Below are 11,658 nucleotides of genomic sequence, written 5' to 3' on the forward strand. Positions count from 1 at the left end.
CCTCGCCTAGCCAAGGGTCTGGCATGAGAGCCAGGCTTGGCCGTCAGGTTCTTTCTTCCCGGAATGAGAACATTGGGCAGGGACACCCAAGGGCAGAGAGTGGCCGGACTCCATTTTTCTAAGGGGAATGGAACCAGGCGGGCTCTTCAGTTCTGGCTTGTTTGTTCCCCTCTCACTGCCCGAGGGGGCCTAGAGTCAGCCTCTCCTTCTAATGCGCGTTCACTATATATCTATTGAGCTCACCAGAGCGGGTTTCTGATGCTTAAAACCCCAACCGAGCTCTGCCGGCGTGGCTCAGTGGTTGAGCATTGACCTATGAACCAGGAGGTCATGGTTCAAATCCAGGCCAGGCTCCAAGTCCAGTGGGGGGCATGCGGGAGGCAGCTGATCATGATTCTCTCTCATCATTGATGTTTTTGTTTTTTGTTTTTGTTTTTTCCTGAGATATAGGAAAGGCGAGTGGCAGCTGCAGGTATTATGCTGACCTGAGCTGTCAAAGTCTCTCCAGGTTGCTCTTGCATGCAGTTGGCATTGATGTTTTTATCTCTCCCTCCCCCTCTCCCTTCATCTCTGAAATAGATAAAAATATATATTTTAAAAACCCAACAGAAATATAAACGGTGCGATAGGAACCGGGAATAGAGAGGCAGATTTCTTATTCTCTGCACTCCCCACCTTTGACCAGATAAGCTGTGTGTCCCTCCCTCTCTTAGCAACCAGGAGCTTCTCCAGGGCCAGGCCATGCCTCCCCCCCCCCCACCCCGTGCACACGGCACGCGCAGGGCTGGCTTCTCCTTCTTCAGCCTACGTTGTAATTACTCATTTCTTCGTGGGATGATCTGTTTAATGTCATCGTCTCCCACTCTCCTGGGAAGTCCGTGACAGTAGAGCATGTGGGGCCTAACCCAGTAGAGTGACCAACTGTCCCGGTTTGCCTTGGTGTGTGTGTGGCGGGGGGGGGGGCGTTTCCTGGGGCATGCAGACTTCCTGTGCTAACAGCAGGAGAATCCCCCCAAATCGGACAGTGGTCACCCCACCAGTGCCTGGTAGGAAGCCCTCCAGCACCGTTGGTCCCTGCCACTCACGAAATATGTTGAATTTTTCCAGCACCATTTACTGAGTGGCCCGTCTTTATCTCATTGTGTGCTCCTGCCTCCTTTGTCAAATATTTATTGACCATAAGGCGTGGGTTTATTTCTGGGCTTTCTATTCTGTCCCGCTGATCTATGTCTGTTTCTATGCTGTTTTGATGACTGCGGCCTGGTGGTATCGTTTGATATCAGGAAGCGTGAGACCTCTGTTCTTTCTTAAGATTGCTGGGGCTATTTGGGGTCCCTTGTGGTCCCTTATAAATTTGGGGGAATGTTTGTTCTAGCTCTGTGAGATATGCCATTGGTATTTTGATAGGAACTGTGTTGAATCTAGAGATTGCTTTGGGTAATGTGATGTAACCCATGGCCGATGTAACCCTAATAAATTCCATTGAAATGTGTCTTTTTAAAAAGGAAACATGTTGAAATGAACTGTAGAGGCAGCCCAGTGTAAAGCATATCCTTTCATTTGAAACATCCCTTCACACCTACTGTGCGCCAGGGAGCCAGCTGGTCAGAGGCAGAGGGTTCTAGAAAGGACATCGCAGCGGCCAGGGCTAGCGTGTGGATCTAACTGGACAGTGCGGCAGGGGGAAGACCTGCGAACAGGCATCGTGCAGGGGCCATGCCCCTGTGGCTCCTCCCTGGCTCTCCATAAAGGGAGCAGCTGCTGGACGAGGGGCGGGACCTCGAAGTCAGCGCCTTGTTGGGTTGCTTCTTCCTAGGGTCTGGCTGGGCAGAGCGGGGTTGGCGACTCTCTTTTTCAATCAAGCACAGCCGTCTGCTTGGTTCGGACACCCCAGGGCGTGGATTTCTTCATGGACGCGCGCTGAGTCCCACACGTTGCTCTTCATGGAGATCCAGTGGCCGTACCATTCCCAGGCCACCCTCTGGTGGCCTCACTTCCGCTCCATCAGGAGGCGAAGGAATTCTGATGTGCGGCCACCCTCAGAGCAGGATTTTTTGGGGCCCGGACACCATCAGAGAATGTTTCTCTGAAATCTTCCTAAAATGCCCTAATAGGTGAGAGGCGGAGGGTGGGCTGTTCTCTCCTTAACTTTGCTCCATACAGAACTGGATCACATAGCAAGGCCCCTCTGGCCCTGGCAGACGGGAGCAAGTTCTTGAAGGACAAGGAAATAAAACACGGAGTCACGCAGTCAGAGAGTTTTTCCTCTTCAAATTTTCGTTCAATACTTCTTATTGCACCAAAAGGAGCTCTCAGGAGTGCTAGCACACCCTGAACCCCGCTCTGCAACTTTAACAGCTGCCCAACCTCCCTTCTAACTGGACACCAAACAGCCTCAAGCCGGAGTCTCCCAGGGCAGCCCTGTTCCTGTAGAATCCAGTAGTATTGCTTTATTATTCTCTCCTAGCTGGTTTGGCTCAGTGGGTAGAGCATCAGCCTGCGGACTGAAGGGTCCCGGGTTCGATTCCGGTGAAGGGCACATGCCCAGGTTGCGGGCTCAACCCCAGTAGGGGGCGTGCAGGAGGCAGCCGATCCATGATTCTCTCTCATCATTGATGTTTCTCTCACTCCCTCTCCCTTTCTCTCTGAAATCAATAAAAAACTAATAATATTGCTTTATTTTCATCGTTTTTCTTTTTGCGGGTAGCTTCTGTTCACGGCAGGTGCTATCGGCTTTCCATTTCTGGTGGTGGGCCCGTTCCCCTTTTGAGTAAACGTATTTATGTTTTAAATGTGAAAAAGTGAAAGAAGAATAATGAGGGCGAGACCAGACCGAGCAGCGTGCAGCTGGGGCAAAAAGATTGCCGGTCCTTAAAGAACTGAAGCTGGAAAGCAGGGGTGGGGGGAGGTCAGAAGCCCAGTGGCCTCAGGGCTGCTCCCCAGAGCCGGCTCCAGGCAGGCGTGCCAGGAAGCCAACGACAAGCCTGACATTTCAAAGGTGGCTCCGCAAATGAATGAGAGACAGAGACACTGGAAAATGCCAGGAACTTCTACACGTGACCTTGAACAGACAGAAACTGCTGAGAGGAGAGAGCCGATCCGGTGTCTGACTTGGCAAAGGAGCCTCCTGCTGGGGGGGGGGGGGGGGGGCGGTCTCAACGAGACATGTCCCGTGCATTTCCGTTTGCTTCCTGTGAAAAGCCACGGAGAGGTGGTCTGGTAGCCACGGCGGAGACAGGGTGGTGGAAGCAGCTATTGCTTCCTGAGCCGGGCTGAGCTCTGCGTGTGCTTCGGAAAGCCTCCCGCTTAATCCTCCCAGCAGCCCAGGAAAGCCGCGCTGATCACGGCGGGCACTTCAGGAGCGCCTACTCCCTGCCAGGCCCTCTTCCCGGGCACCTCACTGGTGCATTTCTCCCTGACGACCACGCTCGGGGGCAAGGGTAGTACCCCCACTTCACAACGAGAGCGCTGAGACGTTCCAAGGGCAAGCCGTCTCCAAGGTCACAGCCGGAACAGGACAGAGGCAGATCGGGGCCGGGGAGTCTGGCTCCGGAGCCAACCCCCTCCCCCACCACCACTGCATTAAGGGACGTGGGCGAGCACCCACCTGACCTCCATCCTACAGAGAGTGCAAATTCAAGTTCCAAATCACGGATCTAGTATGCTCCCAGCTTGAAAGTGCATGCATCTAATTCGTTCACCTATGAAATAGCCCACACGCTGTGCTCCAGGCCAGTACCCTGGGCGCTTGGGGTTTGGGGGGGATTGTTCCATGAACTGCCTGGAGGAGGTCAGGCAATGAACACACAGACTTGGGAAGAAACAAGGATGTAGCATTCTATAAACCAAGCCCCTGTTCCTGACTAGTTGGGACGTTTCTGTTTTGTTGTTGTTGTTGTTTGTTTTTTAAAAATATATTTTTATTGATTTCAGAGAGGAAAGGAGAGGGGGAGAGAGAGAGAAACATCAATGATGAGAGAGAATCACTGATTGGCTGCCTCCTGCACACCCCCTACTGGGGATGAAGCCTGCCACCCGGGCATGCGCCCCGGCCGGGAATTGAACCACGACCTCATAAGTTGACACTCAACCAGTGAGCCACGCCAGCCGGGCCGTTTCTGATTCTTGAGTGTGTGGTGCTCCGGCGACCATCCTTGCTCACACCCCCGATGTAGCCCACCGCCGTGGCCATTTCCCTGGGGGTCGCTCCTCGTGGTGAAATCGCGGGATTGAAGGGTGTGCATCGTTTTCACCCTCTTGGTAGATGTCGCCAGACTGACTTGAAGAAAAGCTCTACCGTCTCGGAGTTGGCTTTGGTGACCCTCAGCGTGTGGCCTTCTCCACGGAGTCCTCGGAAGGCAAAGGGGTGTCATTATCTCCTTACCCAGGAGAGCCACGGTCCAGGCCAGGGGGCAAGACAGGCCGTGCCCACTGACTGCAGGAACCGCCCTCCTTCCAACAGCAGGCCCCCCTCGGAGCGCCGCTGACCAGGCCCAGCGCGTGATAGGTCATCCTCTCAGTGGTCATGGGCCGAGGCTGGGAGTCGCTTCAGCCGGACGGAGGAGCGTGTTGTTCCTGACACTGGTGACAGCCAGCCCCAGGGGGACTTTGCCGACTGGGGCGTCCTCTTGTTCCCCAGAGCCTGACGCAGGCTCAGCCAGCAGGCCACACTGAACCCTGCCCAGAGCTGCTAGAACTCGATCATCAGCATCCTCTGGCATTGCATCATCTCGCGGCCCTGTGCTGTTTACACGCCTCCTCGCCTGAATAAGCTGAAATCTCCCGCGAGGGGCTTCCCTCTGGAGCTTGTCCACAGTGTGACAGTCTGGGGGTATGGCCGTCAGGGCCTTTGGAAGAAGCAGGCCTGGGACTGATTCCACTACCTGCTAGCGCCATGCGTTTAGACAACTTCTTTAGTCCTCTGAGCCTTGGTTTTCCTACCTGTGAAATGGGGCGATAGGAGCACGGACCTAAAAGACTTGCTCTGAGAAGTCGATGCGTGTAAAGTGCTTAGCTTAGCACCTGACACAGGACAATTGCTCAAGACAACAGAAAAACAGGAGTATTTATCTTCATTTTTGTTTTTTCTGGACCTCGGCAGGGGCTGAGCCAGCAGCATGCACAGTGTTGAAAGGAAATATCTGTGGAATGTAATAAACAGCCATCATGTGAGCAATCATTGTGTGTGTTTAGCCTCACTGACCGGCACCAGGGGGACCAGAACCGTCATCTCAGGACCCCGGGCAGGAAGGTGACAGGAATCTAGGTCACTAGTTGAAGCCTCACGAATACCTGGGTCTCATGTGCTCTTCAGAGTGAAGCCGAGGTATCTCATTCATCCCCATACCAACCTGGTGCAAAGTTCTTTTTCTGTCGTTTTTATAATAAGACCTATCATGTGTTGAGCACCTACTGTGTGCTCCTACTATGCAGGATACTTTTTAAAAATGTGATTTCAGCCCTGGCCACCTGCTTCAGTTGGTTGTAACGTTGTCCCGTACAGCAAAAGGTTGTGGATTCGATTCTGGGTCAGGGTACATGCCTAGGTCAAGGGTTTGATCCTTGGCCGTGGTGTGTACAGGAGGCAACTGATTGATGTTTCTCACATCAATGTTTCTCTTTCTCTCCCCCTTCCTCTCTCCTCTCTCTCTCTCTCAAAAAAAAAAAAGCAATAAAAACATATTCTTGGGTGAGGATTTTAAAAAAAGTGATTTCATTTCAACCCTTAAACTATCTCAGTGAAATAAGGATTCATATTACTAAAGAGGGAACAGGGTTAGAAAGTTTAAGTAAACTGCCCAAAGGGTGACGGGTAGTAAGAGGATGAGCCAGGATTAAAAAAAATAATACAATTAAAAATCCCACGAAAACAGCAACTTCCGCTTCCCCACCTGCCTCTGACTTTCTCAGAACAGAGCTCTGCATTCAGGCAGCGCTTAATAGGAACTGCCTTGCCACCCATGGTGATCTTGGACCTTCTAACCGATGCTTCAAAGGGAGCAGCTTCTATTTCCGGTGCCCACCGAGGTCTCCAGGGGGGCTGCGGCCCCCGCCCCGCCCCCACCGCTGTCCTCAGGACGTCCTTGTTTTTCTCAGGCCTATGACTCAGCACAGCTCCAGATGGCTTCCTGCACTCCAGCCCTGCTGGCCAGGGTGAGTCCCTGGTGCTGTGAACTAAAACCGAAAATGTGGTGCAACTAAACCGTGAAGACAGCACAGCATGGTCCCTCCACAGCCTCCCCTCCACGGTCCCTCCCTCCCAGCCCGAGAGCCTCACACTCCACCCCAGCACCTCCTTGATTATTGAAGATGCCACCTAGGGGTGATTTGGGGGCCAGTGAAGGAGCAGAGCCAGTTCTGTCAGCCTGTCACCTCCTTGGTCTGTTGACCTCAGGCAGTTGACTGTCTGGGCCTCAGTGATCAAATGGGCTCACGGATACTGCCTGCCTCTGGGGGCTGTAGACTGGGGGTGGTCAGATAAAAGTCAGGATGCCCAGTGCTATGCACAGTGTATGTGTCCCACATGCCTGTTAAACCCTAACCCCAATGGGTGGTATTGGGAGGAGGGGCCTTAGGAGGTGCTTGGGTCGTGAGGATGGAGCCCTCATGAATGGGACCAGTGAGTGCCCTTATAAAGGGGGTCCCTTCCCCCTCCTACCGGGTGAGGACACAGCGACTCGGCGGGGCCTCGATCTTAGACTCCCGGCCTCCAGAACTGTGAGAGATAAATGTATGTTTCTCAGCCACCTCACCCGTGGTATTTTGTTATAGTAGCCCAAATGGACTGTGACTCTCAGTTAAATTTACGTTTTAGATAAACAAGGATTTTGGTATAAGTTTGTTCCGAATATTGCATTCCAATTGGACTGGGTGCCTGCCCTGTAACTCCAGTTGCTAAATCTAGCGACTCTCCGCGGAGCATGGGGTGAGATAACAGTTGGGAAAGTGCGTTGTCACCTATCAGGCCCTGTGCACTCAACATCTTCACCGTGAGCCGCGCGGGTCAGCCCTCGGCCCCCAGCGTGGGCTGCGGCGTAGGACAGGCAGCCCCGCGGTCAGGTGATGGAGACGGCGCGCCACCGCAGAGCGTGGACTGGGGTAGCTGCGTCTTATTTGTCAGTTGACTGACCTTGGGACGTCTCACCTCTGGGGTCTCCAGGCTCCCATCTTTAACGTCCCCAATGCCGGAATGAGAAACAGCGGGGTGATCGGTACCCAGAGCTTTCCCGTTGCTGACTGACCGGCTGTGTCCGGACTAAGGCTCCCTTGCCTGCCTGGTTGAAGACGCTAAAGGAGGCGTTGAGCTCCGGCGTGTTGGCAGAGCACTGCTCAGCGCAGAGAAACCAAAGCCAGCCGCCAGCCTGCCGTGTCTGGGCGGCTGTGTGTTTTGAGATTTGGGGCGTCTCCTCCACCCAGAAGTCGAAGAGGGAAGGGATTTCTGTCTGTGTTGTTCCCAGCCCTGAGAGCAGGGCCTGGCCCCGGAAGGGTGGGTGTCTGATTTCCTGACACCACGTTGCGAGCACATTCAGGAGAAGTACATGCGTTGATGATGGGTTTGAAGGGAGCTTTTCTGAAGCTCATCACCGCCCTTCCTTGCTGAGGAGATGACAGCCAGAACCCTCAGTTTTTGAGAGTGACTTCTGTCACCTCCCAAGAGAATTTCCCCTCATCACTGGCAACTCAGGTGTCCAGGGCCCAAGGGCAGGCTGCTTGGTCTGGTTCCCCCAAACTCCCCAAGATCTGCTGCCATGTGTTTGGCTTTGAATGGACTTGTCATCGACTAACAAGACACTGACGAATTCCCAGTCCCCAGTGAGTGTTTGGATCTGTGGTGGGCTGTCTCCACCAGGAAAGGAAAGGCAGGCCGACTCCAGGAACTCAGCGTCCAGAAACCCCCCAGAGCCATCTCGGGATCTGCCTCTTAGAAGCAGCTCTTCAAAGTTTGGGGGTGGGGGGTGGGGGGGGGGGGCTGATATATTTGGTGACTCGGAAGTGGCTTGTCAATTCTTGCAGCTGTTTTATTTTTGGGTCCGCTGGCCTGAGTGTGTCCCTTCACTCAGTTCTACATGAGCTGTCACTATTTCAGCACCCCGCCCCCAGATAGTTCTCCAAGCTGCCTCTTCTCCGTCCCTGTCACCACCCTAATCCACGTCTCCCCATCTCTCCCAGGACTATTGCTCCCAGCCTTCCCTGTCCCCTTCTTTCGTTATTTCAAAATTTGGGAGGAAAGGTGACAACCCTTCGGTCATCTGTTTTGGGTGTGACCTTGCCAGAGCCCCTGCGTTAGGAGGACCCCGGCTCGCTCCCTCCGCTGCCTGTGAGTCCAGGCCGGGGGCTGCCCCGGGCAGCAGGGGGTGTCCGGACAGCAGGCTCACCCTAGGCAGGGTCGTAAACATAGTCTAAATATTTCAAAACTTATAAATCAAGTAATGAACTCTTAAATAAAATGTTTTGTCTCCTAGCAAGACCAACAGAGCTTCCTAATGACCTGGGATCGGGCCCAACGCAGAGTCTGACACCTGGACATGCAGCTGTGTCCCCATTCTCCGTGTTTTCCTCTGGAAGGGGCCTCGGGCACATACCTCCTCCCAGCCCACACGTCAGCCCCTCCCCCAACACACAGCACCCCCGGCCACGTGGCCACCCCAGGAAGATGGGCTGGGTGAGGAGCCTCAGGCCTGGGAAGTGGGTGTTTAACAGGGAATCCCAGCCTCCGGGAACCTGAATGTCACCTGGAGGACAGGTGCATGGGCTCCAACTGGGCACATCCCCTTGTCCCCCAGACTCCTCCCTCACTGGTGGGGAGGGGAGACAGAGGGGTCCTCTGAAGGACAGGGCCCAGGGTCGGAGCCCCTCTTGTCCTGGTTGGGCGGGGGGTGGAAAGGGGGGAGGATTTAGGTTCTTGGTTCTGCTTTTTCCAAATCCCAGAACCTCTGACCTCAGTCTCCCCAGCTGCGAATGCCCGGTCAGTCTAGTCAGCCTCTGCTCTTCCTCTGGCTCCTGAGCTGGCCCTGCCCTTCGTCAGGCCAGTGGGTCTCAGCAGCCATCAGCTTCGCCAGGCCTTCCTGCCGCTGCCACCGCCTCCAGAGCACAGCCATCCTCAGCATTGAGCGTCCAGGTCCCTGACAGCAGGCCCAGAGCCAAGAAACGCGCAAACCAACGTGCTTTCGTTTATTTCATTTGTGACCTGGAATCATAAAAGCGGTGACCGTGACCAGCTTTGCCAGGGCGGGCTGCTGGCCTCCCAGGCCGCCCTTCCTTGCACCTGTCTGCAGCCTGGCAGCCCCCCTGGCAGCTCCCCAGTCCCCCCCACCCCCAGACTGTCTGCAATCAGGATCTTTAAAGCAAATAAGTGAATTAGGCAAACGGAGAGGACAGAGAGCCCCTGTGAGTCTGCAGGGCGCTGGTGAGGACAGATAAGGCCAGAGGAGTGGGGGGAGGGGAGGGCGGGGAGGAGTTGGGGGAATCCTATTACCATTTAGTGAGTTTTACCAACATTTACATACATTTACTTAGTGATTTAAGGAAATCATTTCCAATGCCCAGTTTTGGGAACTGAAGAGTGAGTGAGCTGCTCACACTTTATTCCGCCAAGAAAGACATTAAAGAAGAAATGCCACTCAATTGTTTCCTGGTCCGAGGAATATTTGCTGAGGGCAACTAGGGGCCGGGCATTATTCTAGGTTCTGGGATGCAGCTGGGAGCAAGAGAGACAAAAAGTCGTGCCCTCTGGGGGAGTCAGGCAGTGGGCCCAAACCCGGAAAAAGTCACGGCCCATAGTGGTGGGCTATGGAGGAAAACCCAGCAGGGCGAGGACAGGGCCCGCGGGAGGCGTCCGGGAAGGAGGCAGTTGAGTAAGTGCTGAAGCTGGTGAGGGGTGAGCCTTGCGGTGGGTGGTGAGGCGGGTTGAGGTTCTAGCAGAAACAATAGAAGCACAGAGGCCCTTAAGCCTTTCCAGCCACAAAAATAAAAATACAGGAAGGATAGTCTTAGAATAAAGGCCAGTCCTTCGTCAGGGAGGGCAACTGGGAACTAGTAGGGTGATATCTATATCAGTGATGGCGAACCTATGACACGCGTGTCAGAGGTGACACGCGAACTCATTTTTTTGGTTGATTTTTCTTTGTTAAATGGCATTTAAATATATAAAATAAATATCAAAAACATAAGTCTTTGTTTTATAGGGTTGCAAATATCAAAAAATTTCTATATGTGACACGGCACCAGAGTTAAGTTAGGGTTTTTCAAAATGCTGACATGCCGAGCTCAAAGGTTCGCCATCACTGATCTATATTAATGCATCTATCTATGTCTGTGTGTGTGTGTGTGTGTGTGTGTGTGTGTGTGTGTGTGTGTGTATTTATGGAGAGAGAGAGAAGTACATTGTCATCATTTTTTGTTATGAGTACAAGGGTAAGAAGCTGTCCCATGTCAGCGTCTGTCTGTAGATTAACAGGTGGCCTTTGAGCGTCAGTGCATTTACAGGTGAGGAATTCGGGGAGGGCGCAGCCTGGCCCAGGGTCACAGTAGCTGGAACCCACAGGCCAGCACTTGAACCCAGATCCCAGCCCTGTGCCCTTAACCACGAGCCACCCTGGCCTGCTTGGCAGCCGCACCTCCTGACCTCCGCCCCAGGCCCACAGTGCTGATTAAAGGAACGGCTCGGCCATCTGGTCGAACCTGATTTTCCGTCAGCCCTTCTCGTTCTTCCCCAAACTGGGGCCCAGGAGGCCGGTGGGTGTGGGCGGCGCAGACAGCCCTGAGCTGGCAGGACCCGGGAGGCGGGCGGGGCCGCAGACTTTGCTCCTTTCTGGAGCCCAGTGGGCAGCTCGCTGGCGCCGGGCCCACTGGGACCTCGGTGTTGGCACTGGTCCCGCTCAGGAAGCCGAGCTGTGCCGGCCGTGCGGCCTAGGAGACCACGCTTCTTCCAACCGGTCTGAGCCAGCGAGCTTGGAGGTTCTCCCTGAAATAAATCTCAGCAACAGAGAAAGGCAGGCCGGAGCCCCGATCGTCCCCCGTCCACTCGGTCCCACTTCATCCTGCCGGCATGTGCTGAAGGCCGCCTCGGGCCCGAAAGTGGGTGTGAGTCTCGGTGGGCGGCCTCAGGCCAGGCACTCGCATCCTTATTTAAAGAAGTCTCGAGCCCTGACCGGTTTGGCTCAGTGGATAGAGCGTCGGCCTGCGGACTGAAGGGTCCCGGGTTCGATTCCAGTCAAGGGCATGTACCTGGGTTGTGGGCATATCCCTGGTAGGAGATGTGCAGGAGGCAGCTGATCGATGTTTCTCTCTCATCGATGTTTCTAACTCTCTGTCTCTCTCCCTTCCTCTCTGTAAAAAATCAATAAAATATATTTACAAAAAAAAAAAAAAAGTCTTAAGCCCTGGCTGGTTAGCTCGGTGGATAGAGCATCAGCTCTGCAGACCAAAGGGTCCCAGGTGCGATTCCGGTCAAGGGCGTGTACTTTGGTTGCAGGCTCCTTCCCTGGCCTGGAACCTTAGTCAGGTTGCATGCAGGAGGCAACCAATGGATGTGTTTCTCTTCACATTGAAGTTTCTCTCTGTCTCTCCCTCTTCTTCTTTCTACTCCTCCCTAAAAATCAATGGAAAGATATTCCTTTGGGTGAGACTAACAACACAACAAAAAAGAAGTATTGAGTC

At 53.9% G+C, this 11,658-nt stretch overlaps 1 non-coding gene across 1 annotated transcript; it reads right to left on the bottom strand.

Annotated features, from left to right (window-relative positions):
- Positions 1-442: 442 nt before the first annotated feature.
- Positions 443-593, bottom strand: LOC111827725. Its single transcript, XR_002831412.1, has one exon. It is a non-coding gene; the product is annotated as a small nucleolar RNA SNORA44 (small nucleolar RNA).
- Positions 594-11,658: the final 11,065 nt, after the last annotated feature.

This window comes from Myotis lucifugus, unplaced genomic scaffold, assembly GCF_000147115.1.
Source record: "Myotis lucifugus unplaced genomic scaffold, Myoluc2.0 scaffold_208, whole genome shotgun sequence".
Lineage (NCBI taxonomy): Eukaryota > Metazoa > Chordata > Mammalia > Chiroptera > Vespertilionidae > Myotis > Myotis lucifugus.